The following is a 17,737-nucleotide window of genomic DNA, read 5'->3' as shown; positions in this document are numbered from 1 at the left end:
TGTAGGGTAACGGAACAGTTTTTCGCCTTGGTGTAATTATTTTTGTCTTTGGCACGATATATTTCTAATTGATCAGCAAGAGAGTTAAGCGATTGTGATGGAACAAAATTATTGCAAATTTTAAATTCATGTCTATTGTTTCTAGTTTCAATAGCTCGGTCAGTCTTTTTGTTTTCAAATCTATTTTTTAACATTAATACATCCGTTCTAAGCTCTTTAATTTCCAACTCAAGTTTGATATTTTTATCCTTTTGTACTTGCAACTCTGTTTGCAATGCCCTTATATCATCTATGAGAATTTGAGCCTTTGCTTCGGGGGAAAAGATTGGGTATTTTCCAAAGTTTGAAGTGCATCGACTCGGCTTTGAAGAATTTCGATATCAAGTTTAATATCTTCGACACACTCTTTAATGTTAACATTCGACGATTGAGGTGTCATTCCACCTGAGGCTTGGGAAGGAATACGTTGTAAACATCTACAACATACCTTTGTATTAGCTTTAAATTCCTCCAAATTTGTAGATACACACATTTGAATTAGACAATATCTTAGTTGATTACCGCTTTCTCCTTGAAATATCAATGTATTCTGTCTACCACAGTACCAAGTACAAACCAGATCATTGCTTGAACCGACAAACTTTCTTGAACTACCTCCCGGTGATGACCATTTACCTCGTTGATCAAGGCTATTTTCGAAAAAATCTAGCAGTGTTTTTAAACAATTTTGCCATTTTAATCGTTTTCCATCATAAGTAATACATTTAGAAGCTTTAAAACTATAAATTCTTTCTATATCACAATTAAGATTACATTGATCGCGAGACAATAAAACACAACCTTCCGCCATGATACTACAGCAAACATGGCGGAAGGTTGTGTTTTATTGTCTCGCGATCAATGTAATCTTAATTGTGATATAGAAAAGAATTTATAGTTTTAAAGCTTCTAAATGTATTGCTTATTCCACAACCATGTCGTAAGTGTGCGGTCGGAACACAGGCAGAAACTATCCTTTGTCAAGCCTGCGGTGCAAATAGGGTGCATCATAAGCTCGTTTATGCGGAGAAACAAGCAAGAAAGAGATTTGCTAGAGTACTCGCCGAATTAATTTTGACATTTTGAATTAATTTCGATTTAGAGATTTATCTCACGTAGTATATAGCACTAAAATTTGCAACAGTCGAGATGAATACTGTCGAGAGACTTCTGCAACTATATGACCAAGGTGTAATCGACGGACTCGCGCTGAACGCCTCTCTTAAGGCTCTTAAACCGCCCGCTGACCCGACTCCCACGCCAAGAAATGTCATTCCGCCTATCCCAAAACCGCCAAAGCGCAGGCCTATCCCAAAAACGCGAAAGTGCAGGCCTATTCCCAAACCACGACGCCCCACAAGGGCTCCTCCCCCACCACCCACGGAACTTAAGTGGGATGAAACGAAGGCCTTCAGCTATCATCTGAGAGCCTGGAAAATGCAGGTGCCGAAGGGACACCCCTCCGAACGCGATTTGATGGCTTTCCTCGAAAGCGCCCAGCCCCACATTAAACGCAAACTCGTCGAGGAGCTACTAGCTCTACGAGGAGTTAAGTTCCAGTTGGCTGTAGAGGTTGAGCTTCGGAAGGATGAAGCAAATGGTTCTGAAGTGCTTCAAGCACCTGTGTTCCGGACAAAGCAGATCACGCTGCTACAGGCGCATGAGATTCGGCAAGCCTTACACGAAGCCTTCCCAACAATCCTGGAGAGATTGGAAAAGTTCACTCGGGAAGGGTCTGGGTGGATAGTGGATCGTTTCAAAACACTCTGGCTTGACATCGCTCACTACCAGCCTTTACGCGGAGGCTCATACCTTCCTCTCCCCACCGCGGTCAAGAATAAGAACGCGATCGTCAACGTGAAAAATAAAGACGACGACTGCCTCCGCTGGTCTGTAAGGGCTGCGCTGTTTCCTGCAGCTAAAGACCCGTAACGGCCGGGCAAATATCCCACTAAAGACGGCCTTGACTTTGCGGGAGTGAGCGCACCCACACCGCTCTCCCAGCTCGAACGAGTAGAGGGTCAGAACGACCTTGCTATCAACGTGTACGGTTGGGAAGGCGGCGTCGTTCCTTGCCGTCTGATTAAAGAAGAGGGAGCCCGCAAGACTGTGAATCTCTTTCTCGTCTCAGATTCGAAAAACCCCGAGAAATACACTAGGTGCCAAAAAAATGAGTCCACTAAATATCGAATGCATATTTTTAGTTTTGAACCATATCACCACTCTGTCACAACATTGTTAGGTTTTAAGTTCTCGAAAAAGCAATGTCAGTACATGGTATGTCCTCCCTTAGCTTTCAAAATGACTTCAACTCTTTTTGGCATAGATTTAACAAGATTTTGAAGTGTAGATGGTTCAATAATATGCCAACATGTAGAGATTACATCCCATTGCCTGTCCTGGCTTGTTACGTCATGTTTCACTTATTCTCTTTTTAACTCATCCCATAAGTGTTCAATTGGATTAACATCGGGCGATTGATGCGGAAATGACATGAGCTTCAATTCACCTTGATTTTCTTTGTTCCTTAAATAATTTTGCACAAGTTGGAGCTGTGTTTCGGATCGTTATCCTGAAGTAAGGTAAATCCTCTCCCGCATAACCTTTTTCCAGTTGGTACAGCATGCCTTTGAAGAATAGAATGGTATTGCTTTTTGTCAAGAATGCCTTTTCTTTTGTAAAGACTCCCAACACCATTAAAGCTGAAACAGCCCCAGACTTGAATGTTTCCACCCCCATGCTTCATGGTGGACTTGAGGCACTGACTTGACAATCTTTCACCAAATCTTTGTCTCACATAAACACGGCGATTATTTCCATGTATTTCAAACTTTGATTCATCAGTAAAAAGTACTTTTTTCCAATTGTCTACGCTGTAATGCTTGTATTTTTTGGCCCATAAGAATCTCTTCCGCTTATTTATCGGGCAAAGCAATGGCTTGGAAGCTGCAACTCTTCCTTTCAGACCACTTGCAGCCAATCTCCTTCTTACTGTTGTTTTGCTGATTGCTTTCTCTCGGGTGGAGTTAATTGACGATTGAATGTTGCTAGCAGTTGCTCGTCTGTTGCGCAAAGAACTTAGCTTTATGAACTGATCTTCTTTTTTTGTTGTTCTACGTGCTCTCCCAGGTTTTGGTAAGCTGGAATAACATTGCGTCTTTTTAAATGTTTCCACGGTTCGCTGCACAGCTCCTTTGGACACTTCCAGCTTTGCAGCAACATTTCGTTGTGAGTAACCTTCGTTAGTGAGAGCAACAACTTGTCCTCTAACTTCTTCACTTAAATCTTTAGACATTTCCCAATGTACTGCCCATGCGCTTAGATATTGTGAAATATCTTGCAAACAATTGTTGGAGACAATTTCAGGTCTCACTGCGCATTTTCAAGTGGCTACTGTAACTATATATTTCAAAAGACACATTTTTTCCCACAAATTTTTCCAATATTGGAACTGGACTCATTTTTTTGGCACCTAGTGTACCATTACACTTGGATCAAGAACTTCGACTGCTTTCTCAACCGGGAATCGAAGGATACCCACCGGCTGCACTTCTGTGAGCGTTTCCTTCACGACTTCACCAGGCAGGATTTGCTGGAAGAGCACAAGCCTGAATGTTGAGGCATCAACCAGGCCGCGGTTGCCATCAGAATGCCAACCCCCGGAAAAAACGACAAAATCCGCTTTGAGAACTACCACAAGCAGCTCAAAGCGCCCTTCATAATCTACGCCGACTTCAAGAGTCTGGTCTGCAAAATCGAGGGCCCCGCGCTTAACTCTGAAGAGAGCGGCACCCAGCAAACATCCAGGCACGAAGCATGCGGCTACTCGTACATAGTCGTCCGTTCCGACGGGGAAACGCAGCCGCCGCAGCTCTACCGAGGGCCCGGCGCGGCCAAACATTTCCTGGAAGCGCTCCAAAAAGAAGAGCGTAAGACCAAGACGGTTTTGCCTAATCTCGAGCCTATGCACATGACAGGAAAGGACTGGGGAAGCCACAAGAAAGCCACAAACTGCCACGTCTGCAGCAAGCCCCTGGAAAGGCGATTCCGTTCGAGACCACTGCCACATTACTGGCAAGTACCGAGGTGCGGCTCACAATGAGTGCAACCTGAAGTTGCGGCTCAGCCCGAAGACGACAACCATACCAGTTGTCTTTCACAACCTGCGAGGCTATGACAGTCATCTCATCATGCAGACTATCGCAGAGTCTGAAGAGAAGGTCACCTGCATCCCTAACAACGCAGAGAAATACATCTCGTTCAGTATCGGCCAGCTTCGATCTATCGACAGCGCCCAGTTCATGCCCACAAGCCTGGATGGCCTGGTGAAAGCCAGCGACCCGCAAGACATGCGCATCACAGCAGACTACGAGCCGAACCTCCAGAGGCGTACCCTCTTGCTCCGGAAGGGAGTCTACCCCTAGGAGTACATGGACGGCTGGCCCCGATTCGACGAAGAGGCCCTCCCGCCGAAGGAAGCTTTCTACAGAAAACTCTCCGATGAAGGCATTACCGATGACGACTATGCCCACGGAAAAAAGGTCTGGGACGCCTTCGGCTGTACTAGCCTCGGCGACTACCACGACCTCTACCTTCGAACTGATGTCCTCCTCCTCGCTGACGTCTTCGAGAACTTCCGAAAGCTGTGCCTCGAGCGATACCGGCTAGACCCGGCCCACTATTACACGAGCCCGGGCCTAATCTGGGACGCTCTCCTCAAGCACACAGGGGTTGAGCTCGAGCTGCTCACCGACATCGACATGCATCTCTTCATCGAGAAGGGCCTGCGCGGTGGCATCAGCATGGCCAGCAGGCGCTTTGCCAAGGCCAACAACCCCAAGGTGCCAGACTACGATCCGGGGAAGCCCCAAAGCTGGATCCAGTACTACGACGCCAACAACCTGTACGGCTGGGCGATGTCGCAGCCGCTGCCGACAGGCACGTTCGAGTGGGTCGCCCTAGAGGATGTGAAGGCGGCCCTGAAGGGGGCCAGCCTGTAGATGCAGAGAAGGGCTGCATTCTCGAAGTCGATCTGGAGTACCCAGAAGAGCTGCACGACAAGCACTATGCATATCCGTTAGCGCCAGAACGCCTGAAGGTCAACAACGCGTGGATGTCGGATTACCAGCAAAATCTCCTCAAACAGATGTATGGGGGGGCGTCTCACGAGGTCGAAAAGCTGGTCCCCAATCTGCGCTACAAGACCCGATACGTCCTGCACTATCGGAATCTGCAGCTCTATCTGCAGCTTGGCATGCACCTGAAAAAGATCCACAGGGCACTCCGCTTCGATCAAAGCCCATGGATGGAGCCTGCTGAACAACAGCGTCTTCGGCAAGACGATGGAGAACCTCCGAAAGCCTGTCGATGTGAAACTGCTCCGGACAAGCGAGATCGAGAGACTCCGCAAACTTATCGCCAAGCCGACATTCAATCGGCATCTCATCTTTGGAGATGCGGGAGACCTCGCAGCCGTTCACATGAATAAAAGCAGTCTGCTGCCCAACCGGCCGGTCTTCGTGGGTATGAGCGTTGGCGACCTCTCGAAGCATCTGATGTACGACTGGTATTACAACCATCTCAAGGTGCAGTACGGGTCGTCAGCAGAGCTCCCCCACACCGACACCGACAGCCTTGTGCTAGAGATCCAGACTGAGGACGTCTACGCCGACATGAGGCGCAACGCCGGTCAGTACGACACCAGCAACTATCCCAAAGACCATCCGCTGTTCAGCACAGCCAACAAGAAGGTGCTGGGGAAAATGAAGGAAGAGTGCGCTGGGGCGCCTATTGCCGAGTTTGTGGGACTCAGGTCCAAGATGTACTCTATCCTGAAAGCCGATGGTCTGGAGGAGCGCAAAGCCAAAGGTGTTAAAAAGGCCATCATGAAAAAGCATATCAGTCATGCCCAGTACAAAGAGGCGCTCGTCGAAGCAAAGAGCTTCCGTCGAAGCAAAGAGCTTCTGATCATTGGCTAGACTGTCTTCGCCGAACACCCCCCTTAATCTTTTTAAAAGCCCCTCTACAGAACCCTCTTCTATAAACAGCCGCCCCGCCAGGACAGCATGGCGCCCGCAGACAGCCGTTGCTCGACTCTGCACTGCAAACTTATTTGTAACCATGACCCACTCGGGAAAGGCCTCCAGAAAACATCTTCGCAGCTGGGCTCTGTATATGCTTCCTCTATTTCAGCGAGCGCACGTCCAAAGCTATCGAAGACAAGCACATGCGTTCCAGTACAACAAACAGTTAGCCAGTGGTGCCCCCCTTCGACCGGATCATGGAGAGGGTAGATGTTGTCCGTGTTGCTGATGCAAAACTGCCCATCGTGGAGATGTGGTAGACTGTCGTAGCTACAGACCCCAACGAACCGTCCTCGGGCTCGCTCGGCCTTCAGGAGGCGTTCGATGTCAACGCTCGAGAGCGGGTAATCCATCTTTCATTCCTTATACTATAATTACAAGAAGCACAGCGGGAGTCTAAAAAGCACAAGGGTGCTGGTTGCCAGCGTTAATCAGTTCTCGATGATGCGCCTGTAAACATTCTCGAGGTGTTGGAGCGCTTCTACAGTAAGTGGGCAGCGGCCGCAATGAGCAATGCCGCCCTTTGCCTCCACCGCGCACGGTAGGTTCTTTTTCCCCAAGTCGACGAACGCTTCCCGAGACATTGCACTCTATCCCTCCAGCGAGACATCGGCAATATCGCCGAACTCCAGAAGTGCAAAACCTCTCATTCGCAGACCTTGACCCCAGAGATCGTGGCGAGCCGCTGCAGCAACACCATGGCAGGCAACCCAAAGCTCCTCCGGAAGACACATAATTAGCTTGATACATTGTTCATATCTTTCTGATTAAAATTAATTAATATCAACAGTTCTTAGATCCAGAAAGATCGGATACCCTTTGGAAATGAACTCTCCAGTGTTGAATTTCAACCAAAAGGACACCTTATTAACTTGTTGGTTGGGGCGTAGACGCCGCAAGTCGGGCTTAGCAAACACATAACTGTTAATACCGTCGAGTGTCTGCACGAGAAAGGTCTTGAAGACCCGGCTGTCAGAGTTGTCCTCATACTCCACAGCGGGGTAGATCAGATCCGTGTAAAGGAGGACTGCCCGCCGACCCGCACTCAGCTCTACTGCATAAAGAAGGGTTTTCACGATTCCGGAGGAGCCACCTGCGGCATCCCACGATTTGCTTGCCGCAATCTCGCCTAAGCCGAGGATAAGGGAGGGGCTATCTTTTTTCATCTTCAAGGTCTTACCAGCCGGAACCCTGACCTGAACTCAGCTCTGAGTCTGCACGTAGCTGAAGACTATACCGTCATGACTGGCGTTGGCCAGAGTCTGGTTTATAACTTTGATGAGGTGCCCGACCTCTGTGCATGTCCCCGTGAGGATGCTGAGCGCGGTCTCGCTGTCACCAATAACAACGTACAGCTTGTTGCTTTCAGGCCCAACATTCAGACAATGTTGCTCAAACTGGGCACTTTCGACGAAAATCGCCTTTCCATAGTGTTCAGGTCCTTAACCCGCATCGTAAAGTTGGGCTCAAGGAGGCCGCGGCTGACCGCCGGCGAGTTATTCACCGCGTATAGGACTACGCTTGTTGCTGCTGCCATGTTTAAACATGACCAAACAACCCCCTTACATCCAATTGGAGATACAAGCCACTGACGCATTTACCGAAGGTGACCATGGTGACGACTCTTGACACATCCCAAATCCCCGAGCCCTTCCGTGGTCTGCTATCACCTGTGAAGGTAGTCCGGGATGCCATCGAGGAGAGGACCGAAAATAAGGCCTCCCTGCTTGAGGGGCATGCTAGGGTCACTCTCTATTCGCACAGTTCAAGTCTCACGACTGGGATAGACATCAGCTCGACACACAACTTTATGGCGCTTTCGGAATCGTATTTCATCGTCAAGATACCCTACGAGGTAAAAGACAATCGCGACCACCCAAACACTGGCGATTATCGCAATTGGATCACTCCTACGAGCCCAGCCTTCAGTTGGGTAAAAAACATGCGTGTGGATCTCAAAGGACGAGAGGCCACGCAGAGTGGCGTCGTGGCTGATATGCAGCCGGTTCAGCACATCCTGAGTCTTATGGAGAGCTCGATCGGGAAGTTGCAATACGCGGATAGTGACTTATTCGGCTTACAGAAGCTGGATCCCAAGAAGGCATTGAAAGCTCTCCCCTTGCAGACATACTCCTATGGAGTAGACCGTCACGTTGGCTATGCCTTTGCGACAAACACAGCAGGCGGAGCCGGCCCTGACTTTAATGCCGATAATACCCTCAAAAGGGCGCCTAGTGTCCAGCTCTCTTCAACGAAAGCCTTCTCGAATATGGTGAAAGAAAATATCGTCCGTGTCCTCAGCGGGAACTTTCAGTATAAGTTTCGCCCATTCCTCCCCTCTTCTCCAGTGGGGATAGTTGGCTGCCTCCGGGCACACAGGTGAAGATTCGCGTCGACCTCCCACAGGGCGATCTCAGCCGCTACATGATCATTTCTAACAAAGGGGACGGTGCGGATAATGCAGACGCTATCAGCAGAATACGTATAGATCTGCTGGAGCTCGACTTTGTCTACCCCACCTATCGCATGAAAAAAGACTACAGCCACCAGGTCTCGATTGCTAAGGAGCTGTATTTCCACACCTGGGGCCCCAGGGTAGTTCAAAAGTCGTTGAACGATGACGCTGGCGCTCTCGAGCTCCTGAAGAATGCCCCGATCCCCAGGAAGATGATTCTCCTCTTACCAACTCGAGGCTTAGAGACGCACCACGACTTACCCCAAATGCCGCCGCCGACTCCAGCAACCGATTGGCTATGATCCACGCCAACTTAAGCCAGCTCCGCATCATCGTGAACGAGCAGAACCTCTTCGATCACCCCCTGAAGTTCTCGTGGCAGTGCAGCGCAGGCGAAGCTAACCAAACAGGAGCCACTTACTTCTACGACGCCAATAAAAGTTCCTACCTGAGAGGCTACAACTTGGTCCAAGAGTTCTTCGGAAAGACGTACGGCACGGAAGTGCCCATCACGGCCGAGGACTACTGCAACAACTGATTCATGATCCCGATCAATCTCAATCTGGACCCTGTCACAGACAACGCAAAAACGCGAGGCAATCTCACAATCGATTATAAGTTCACGGTAGTGGCGAACAGTCCTATTGCGCTCCCCTCCGACGCTACCACGTCAATCAAAGTGAACCTTCTGTGCCCCGATCAGTATATGTACACGCTGTCGAAAGAGAAAGGCATCAGCTGGAGTATCGTCTGAGTTATACTGTAATGATCACATCAGAACTAATTATCACATCAGAACTAATTATCACATCACAACTAATTATGCTAGCATAATTACATTTGAAGTGTGAAGTTTTTTGTTATAGTATTATTATGCTAGCATAATTACAAGAAGCAATATGGAAGGTGGTGATCTGAAAACGAGCAACCGCCGTTATCGTGGGGGCGACCTCGCGACGACAAACCGCCAATATGGCGGGTTTCTTCCCCTCCTACGAATGTTAGGCCTGGGGGCCGGTGTGTCGCCGTCGGAGCTGCAAAATGCGATGAGCGACCCGATCAAGTCACAAATGCTCATGCAGGTGGAGGCTTTCCTTGGGCGCTGGCAGGGTTGAGCCTGCTCCCCATGCTGATGGGAAAGGGGGCGGGAGACCAGATCGCCAACCAAATGAAGACGCCCCCGCCTGAACGGCAAACCACAATCATAATCCGCGGGGGATTGGCTTTCCCCCCAAGACTGTTGGGAGCCGTCACCAGGATGGCCCCTTACGCGAAGAATGCCGCTATCCCCTTCGCCCTCAGTGCGCTCGGCTCGCTGGGGGACAACGTCGTTGACAGTATCTTCGGCGCGGGTATTCTTAACGGCAACATGTCTCACCCCTCCGAGGACTACCGCGTGGAATATGTGCCATTCCGCGAGCAGACGACGGGCAAAAAGATCGAGGGCTGGAAAGACTCGCAAGACGACGGGAACGGTTCGAAGAGCACGCGCAGCGCCAAGGTCGACAACAAGACGGAAGACCGGGGCGTCGAAGCGTGCAGCGCCTAGAAGAACTGCATGGACACCACGGAAGACCACGGGGCGGGCGAAGAATAGTGGTTTGGATGAATTCAAGAGCATGCTCCTGGATGCTGCTAAGAGCACGGGCAAGAGAGCAGCGAATCGTGCAAAATCGATGGCCATTTCTTGGTTGCAATCGTCAGCCACAAGTTTGGCACCCAATGTCCTGGCTTCGGCGCCCGCGGCGGCTTCACGTTTCCATCAGCCCATCAGCAACAGCATCTCCCAGGCCTTGCGGGCCACGTCCTCGACCCCGACGAGTGCCCACATCGGCCAGTCGTTCAACATTTAGAGCAGTGCATATCTTTCCGAAATGGATTTTCGGCTGTTATTCCCTGGGTCAGTCGTCCCGATGCCATCACCCGGCGCCCGCACCCTTTGTTCTTCCAAGTGTTATCGTTCGCGATACTAGCACTGGTGGCGGCAAATACCCCGCTATCTCCGGAATTTCACAGAAACGGATGGTTTGACAAGCTTCTGCCTTCACTCAAAAAATGGCGGCAGAATGTTTTGCTCTTGGGTCAGAGCAATATGGGCAAGAGCTTCTTCATGAAACGGCTCCTTGCTCACGTTCGTCCGAAAAGGCTGTACGTCATCTCGAACACCTCCGCTGATCAATATATCCAACCTAACACGGTCTTGATGCATTATTCCGTCATGCCTGAATCGATCGAGCATACGAGTATACAACCGGAGTCCTACATCATCATCGACGACATCCGCGTCATGAATCTCAAATGCGGAACGCAGAGGGAATGCCTCTATAAGTTCTTTACGATGTATAGCCATCATCTGAAATTGAACGTCTTCTTCCTCTCCCAGAGCTTTGACAACATATAGGACATGAAGTTTAACACAAACTTTCTCTATCTCTTCCGATTCACGGATAAGTCGAACGTGACGCGGTTTCTTAATTCGCTCTTCGGCGGCACGGGCAATAAACCGGCTCTCATCTTCAAACTGTACGAGAAACTCTTGACCCGCTGCGAGTGCCCGATCCTCGCGATGGACTGCACCAATCAGCGATTTGTCTATTATTGCGGCGACGAAAAATCTATTGCGGTGGACTTTCAGTGAAAGCTTTGCTTTCTTCGTCATTGCCAAAAAAAATCTGAACAAGAATTAGAGAAAGAAGTTCAGGAGGGATATCACCAGATTTTTTAGCGTATGTTTGAAGAAAATGGAACATATTCGAGTCCGGATCGCCGATGGTCTCCCACAGCGGCTTGAGCGGGTGGCGGATGGTTATCTGTCGGCCTTCCTCATCCCAAAGAGGCGGCGGCTAGAGGTCCTCCAGTTTATCGAGAGCCAACCCGAGCACATTATTAAACGCGCTAAGACCTTTATGGAGGTGTTGGGTTATCTCTCCGAAGGGGCCCGAGCAAAGGGCGCTGGAGCACCAAATCGCTACCGGGATTTCATCTCCTTCCTGCGCAAAGCCTTGCAGCATATACCAACCTGTCCCCTTGCTAATTTGAGCTTGCTGGAGCTTAAAAAAACACCCTAGCGTGAAAGAGATCTATGCCTTGTTCGAGGGCTAGCCTGAGCTTCTCAATGAAGAGTCGGTCCTGAGCGCGGTCAAATCCAGGATGCTGAACTATTCTGAAGATACAGGCCAAGTTCGCGACAGCGTCGCTGACGTCCGTTTGAAAAACCAACTCCCGGCGGTCACTACAACCGCGCCTTCTCTCCAGACTCGGAAAGAGGGGGAGTTCGATCGCTTGCTGCTGCTCGTCTTTGGCCGCTTTCTGGCGGGCCAGAAGATTCCCGAGGCCTTTCTCAAAAGCAACTATTTCACTCCGCGTGCGCAGCTGGTACAATTGTTTACGGAAAACCGTCAAGGGTTTGAAGCCAAGCTCAGGGAGCCTCAGGCGAATCAGGATATGCGTCTTGCCATCGTGGCTGACTATCGCGTGCTTGTGAACAACGTAAACCAACAGTTTCTCTGTAGGTATCCCTTTGAGGTGATCGCTAACGCCGTAGACGACTTCGGCCATCCCCAGTTTCGCCTGGCGAGGCAGAAGTTGCAGGAGATCAAACAGCATCCTCTTGCGGTACCGGCGTCAGGGCAGAAGTTAGGTGATTTGACGGCCTTGCTTGAGACCTACTCCAAAACACCCGAGAGCAAACTTATAAATTATGATCGTCATTTTATGCCTGGAGGCGTCAGAGGCAAGATGACTAGCGATGCTGCCTTTATTAATGCGCTCCTTATTAACGGGAGCCGCATCATTAGCAGGTGTCTTGCTATATTGAACGCTCAAGGCCTTGTTTGAATGTTTTATGGACATGGCATTTGGACGACCACTTGGGATAAGACGGCGGCTGCTTCGGTGATCAGTGATCAGGAGAAGCAGCTTGCTCGTTTGCAGGATGATGTGGTGCAAAACAAAACAAAAATTGGGAATGAGGATACCGAGGGCACTCTCTCTCATACTGTCGCACAGCTGAAGGTAAAAAAGCTCGACCTCCATGGCCTTGATGACCGTTTGGATGGTTTACAGAAAATTGCTACAGGAACGCTGCTTGATCTCGTACGACAGGACGTTGTGGTGGCGCGGTTTGGGGAGGGTGCGAATCTGAAGAATGGCAAGATACAGATTCAGAGTCTCTGGATTGAGCGGGCTGAAAACGAGTTGTATGATATGAGCAGCGGTAAACTGCGAGAGGCTTGGGGTTGGAACTTCCATCTCTTTTGGCGGGGTGATGGCACCTCTCTTCTCACTCGATATGCCGCAGTCCCGCGGGTAGCCTCGGACAACCGGGGCACGTACGGATACAATTGGAGACGTACCTATAGGTTGTATTATCTTGAGTTTCCCTGATACATATCATCAGCATGGTGTTAGATTTGTGTATGACCCAAGCAGTCGAGATTTGGTTCCAAGCAAGGAAACCTCCTGTGACGAATTTAACGCGCTTCCGCTGCCTATACGTATTACTCTGCAGGCGGAGAAGGTGGCCGGCGGATGGTCTCCGCTGGCCCGGTTCTCAGCTCGAGTTGAGTGCTTCGCATGGGGATCGCGGCTGCTGTAAACGATGTTGCGACAGTCCGGCTGAAAGTGAATGATGTCGAGAAGACAACTTTCGAAGTGCGCAAGCCACGCGGGCAGGTTTCAGCCTTCACAGTTTTCGACTCTGCATTAGAGGTTGACGCGGGGGCCGTTATTGGGTTTTCTTCAACGGACGCTACCGTTGGTTTTATAGTGACATTGCTATTGGAGCAGTATGACCTCGTGTGAGCCCTCCGCGCCCCCTTCTTCACCTCCGGTGTCGACGGCGACTCTCTATCCTACGCTGCCTACTGCGAGCGATGCCTGAAATACGTACCGATTACAGAAGATTTCAGAAGTTGAAGCTCGCTTGCACACGGAAATGGAAGCCCGCCAAACGCTCTACAAAAAGTACAAAAGAGCTGTGAACGGGTTAGACGGCGCGGGCATTGCGCTGTTTGCTATCACTGTGGCAGTGCTGTTAGCGGCGTGGCCGTACTCAGTACGGTCGTCTTAACTCCTGTCGGGATCGCGCTCGAAGGCCTAGCAGCTGTTTGCGGCACGGTCACTTTCGCTGGTCTGGTCGTGAGCCGCAGATTGGACAAGAAAGCTGAAAAACACGATCGCATTCGGACGTCCGCTGAGACCGTGCTCCGAACAGTCTCGCTGATCACGAGCCGAGCGCTTCGAGATGGGAACTGCAGCGAAAGTGAGTCCCAGTTCGTTTTGGACGAAGCAGAGCGCTTCGCTTCGTCGAAAGACGAAATTAGAAGCCAGACAAAGAGAGCTCTCCGCGAACAGACGCGAGCGCTAGAAGCACAGCTGGGCGCTGCGTGGCGTGAGGAGGGCATTCAGCTCGGGCGCATGGACGCTCTGAAAAAAATCCAGCGTCAAGTGGCTAATGGCGATTCACGCTAGACATAAACTTTGTGCGCCATTGACAGTGTTGCATCATCTTGGTGTGACAGTTTTCATCACACCACCTACGCCAGGGGCTACAGATCGAAGCTGAGATCATAATAAATCACAGCGTAAACATCTGTTTTGTTCGCGAGGGAAAACCAGTAGTTGAATAAAACGGTGTGTATGAAATAGTGTCAGTGGTATGGAGTGTTTGGCATGTCAAACTGGCGCTATGAGCGTCATGAATTTAGCCGAGCATTTCAATGGTCGGCGGCATAATCGTGCGTGGTTGGCTGGCAAAGCTATGAAATTCGTTTGCCACTTGTGTGACGACAGCGGCGGGGATGTGGAATGGCTATGTAAGCATGTCGAGTCGCCTGGGCACCGAGAAAAGCTAGTTGAGGAGCTGATGGGATCTAGGGGGTGGCCTCACCGCTTCCTCCGGGCTGCTCCCAAGGAACTGCAACGGCAAGTTGTGCTTGCGAGGGAGTGAGTAGATGCCGACCTCCGCATGTTGGACTGGGTCCTCGAGGGGAACTCTCTCGACGAGTACTAACTAATTATCACATCAGAACTAATAGACCCCGACGGCCGGCCGCGCAGGCACCGGGGGTGGGCCGGCCGTCTTTGTCTCCTGCCTTTGTCCTGGGTTTGACATTCGCTGTAATTATGCAAGCATACGTACGCGAGCTAGGGCTGGGGCGCTTAGATTTGTGTATTATCCTTCTCAAAATGTCAGTGCGCCAGAAATGGCGCTTTCTCAGAGTGCGCCAGAACCAGCAGCCTCTAGACCGGGGGTGCTCTAAAACTGGCAGTCTCCAGACCGGGGTTGCGCCAGAACCAGTAGTCTCTATACTACTGTTAAATCCATGTATAAGACATTCATGCAAACTGATTGCTCCCAAATGAATAAAGTGTCATGTGAGATCTGAAAGTCCGCAGCAGCTCCCATAAACACAATATTGTCAAAGCAGCCAAGAATTGAGGGGGTAAAAAAGTGGAAGCAGAGAGAGGGTATGACTGCTTTTGATGCCCCAGGAACATCACAATTGGAACAACAAAGTAATATACTGCAAGAACTGTATTCTATTAGAAATAAAAGCTTCTAAGTTGTTTGTTGGATGGGTGAGAAACTTTCTGGGTTTCTGTTGGATAGGTGAGAATATTTTCACACTTGCATCAAAGCTTGTATAAGCCATAAAAGTTGTTTTTTTCACAGCAAACAAAAGTAAAAGTTACCAACACCATTGAAAATGCCCGAGCTAGACCGAAGTGCTCTAAATGTGGCAATTTGATGAAGAACATTGTCTGAGTGCCAAAAAAACAGAAATTGATGTGGTTAAAGAGGGAGGGAAATGCGAAGACAACTAATGGAACCAATGTAGCAAAAGAAATCATACTGTTTATTGGGTTTAAACCACAGTCATGTGAGGAAAAATAGCACAAATATTCAGATCTGCTTGTATTATTTTAATTTTTTACTCTTCATCAGATGTTTCTCCTTCATAACCCACGAAACTTTCATCTTTAGGTGGCATAAATTGTTTTCTTATAGAGTGATATGCACATGATGGAAGTGAACATCTTAGTCTTCCAAGGCGTCCATGAACAAAATAAGTAAACTCTCTGTAAGCAATATTCTGTAAAAATCTGATAGAAAATAGAACAACTTTATTCAAAGATGGTTAATCCATGGGAAAATTCAGCATAAAAACTTATGTTTCTTTAGACTTTGTTTGAGAATAAACTTGTCTTCTCCTTGTGCAGAGTTTGCGAGCTGCATGCCGTAAAGACCACCTGTTTAAACATATAGGAGAAAATGCAGGATGGTGTGTAATGCACAAAGGGACTTCAGAAACTTCCAAAAGAAGTTATTCATCATAGAGAGTTGTAACACATGCGTTGATCTCCTGACAGCACAGACATTCAAAGGCATTTTGCAACAATTCTGTGTTGCAGTATCCGCACGTACACCTACACAAGCAAAATAATATTGAAAATTATTTTGATGCAATTATAATGCTCTAGCGTAGACATTGAGGTGAGTGATTTATGCTTTGGGAAAAGTAAACACAAAATGTAAGATCTTTACCATTCCTCCAGGGGTTTTGACCCATCTAGTCGCATTCTTTAATGGCTCAATCTCTCTTCGTCTTCATGTAGTTCATTTTCGTATCGTTCTTGCCAGTCTTCACTAGCTAAAGGAAAAGATTAGGTGCAAAATCCAGACTTTGAAGGGGAATTAAAAGAAAAGTTTTTCTTACTATCGATTTTTATTAATACGAATATGTGTTTTAAGACATGTTATTTCGAACAAGACCAAAACGCCATAAGGTTTATATGCACTTTAAAAATATAATGATATGAAAATGTTTGGTCCTTTCTCGAGTGTTTATTCTCAAATGCGTTATTTGAAAGTTAATTACACAACAAGAGTAAACGCTTTAATAATTTTGACGATAACACTGACATTTCGGCCAAAATAATGAAAACAATAAATAGAAAAACTGTTTGACTGTTTAATAAATCTCAAAGAAATTTATACCAGGCTAAACTTTGTGTTTTTCATTAAGTATTTTGATATTGAAAGCATAATATGTATTGTAAGTATAATATGTATTTAAAGTATATTTTGACCCAGTAGTAGCATGCCAGCGTGATAGCTTAGTTTTTCAGCAATATCAAATCTTCGCACAGTTTCTAAAGCACTTGCGAAGACAATTTATAATTTTACGCAATACTTCGATTTTTATGGCAGTTTGAAAATGGCTTAGTTGTCATTTTACCCAGAGCCCTCTATTAGTAAGAGTTGGGACAAACGGTCTGGGGCGAGCGCGGAGCCGCCATTTTGGTTCCTACTTGCAAAGTGAAACTATAATAATACTATTGGAAATTGTGTTTATATGCAAAAGAAGAAGGCAATTTAAGCTTATTCCATGGTAGTATCAAATATATTATGAATAATAGCAAGCTCTTTGCGTTTAACGATTTTAACGATTTGCGGCAGACCTGATTTAATTTCATTGGTTTGAGCTTCGTACGTGAACGTGTTTTCTCGGCTTATGTTCCGACACTGTAACAAGTTTTTAAGATCTTTAAGATTGGTGGCAAGCGGCAATATTATCCTGGCATCAGTGTTATCAAATAGTTGGACAAGACTTTGTTCGAAACTTCGAATCATAGAAATCATGCAGTTTTGGTCCGGAAAGATTTGTGTTCAAGATTTGTAACAATTTAATGGTAGTGAGTGGTTTATGCCCCCCAATTTAATCCAAGCATGATATTTTTTATTCTAAAAGATCACAAAATTTTCTTGCTCAGCAGAAAATGACAGACTTTTTTACTTTTTAGTTATTGAAATATGCAATGATTTGACCAAGATGCATTTGACCTTAAACGTTTTATTCCTTTATATGAAGTTATTTCGCCTTTATCACTTTATAAAGTATTAAAGTTTATTTCTAATAAAGTTTGTTAGGGATTCTGCTTAAAATTTTGGTGAAGCATTTCTTTCAAATGAATATATTATTTCTATAACATGAAACATTTCTGTTGTTGAAGAACAGTCTGTTTGCTATAAATGCTACTGTTTGTAGTCATTTATACAGCATATGAGCCTGATCCAATCTTTAATTTAGCAAAGATTTAAATTTATTGGTTGAGGAATGACAAAACTTCTATATGTGTTTAATGATCAAACAGG

General features: G+C 47.6%; 1 long non-coding RNA gene across 1 annotated transcript; it reads right to left on the bottom strand.

Annotated features, from left to right (window-relative positions):
* Positions 1-15,575: 15,575 nt before the first annotated feature.
* On the bottom strand, positions 15,576-16,223 carry LOC124451429. The gene is made up of 2 exons (XR_006950458.1): positions 16,127-16,223; positions 15,576-15,831 (listed from the first exon to the last, which is right to left on the bottom strand). It is a non-coding gene; the product is annotated as an uncharacterized LOC124451429 (long non-coding RNA).
* Positions 16,224-17,737: the final 1,514 nt, after the last annotated feature.

Source organism: Xenia sp. Carnegie-2017, unplaced genomic scaffold (assembly GCF_021976095.1).
Source record: "Xenia sp. Carnegie-2017 unplaced genomic scaffold, XeniaSp_v1 HiC_scaffold_24, whole genome shotgun sequence".
In the NCBI taxonomy this organism is placed as follows: domain Eukaryota; kingdom Metazoa; phylum Cnidaria; class Anthozoa; order Malacalcyonacea; family Xeniidae; genus Xenia; species Xenia sp. Carnegie-2017.
Note: the sequence above shows the minus strand (reverse complement) of the source record. Positions and strands in the feature narration are given on the sequence as shown.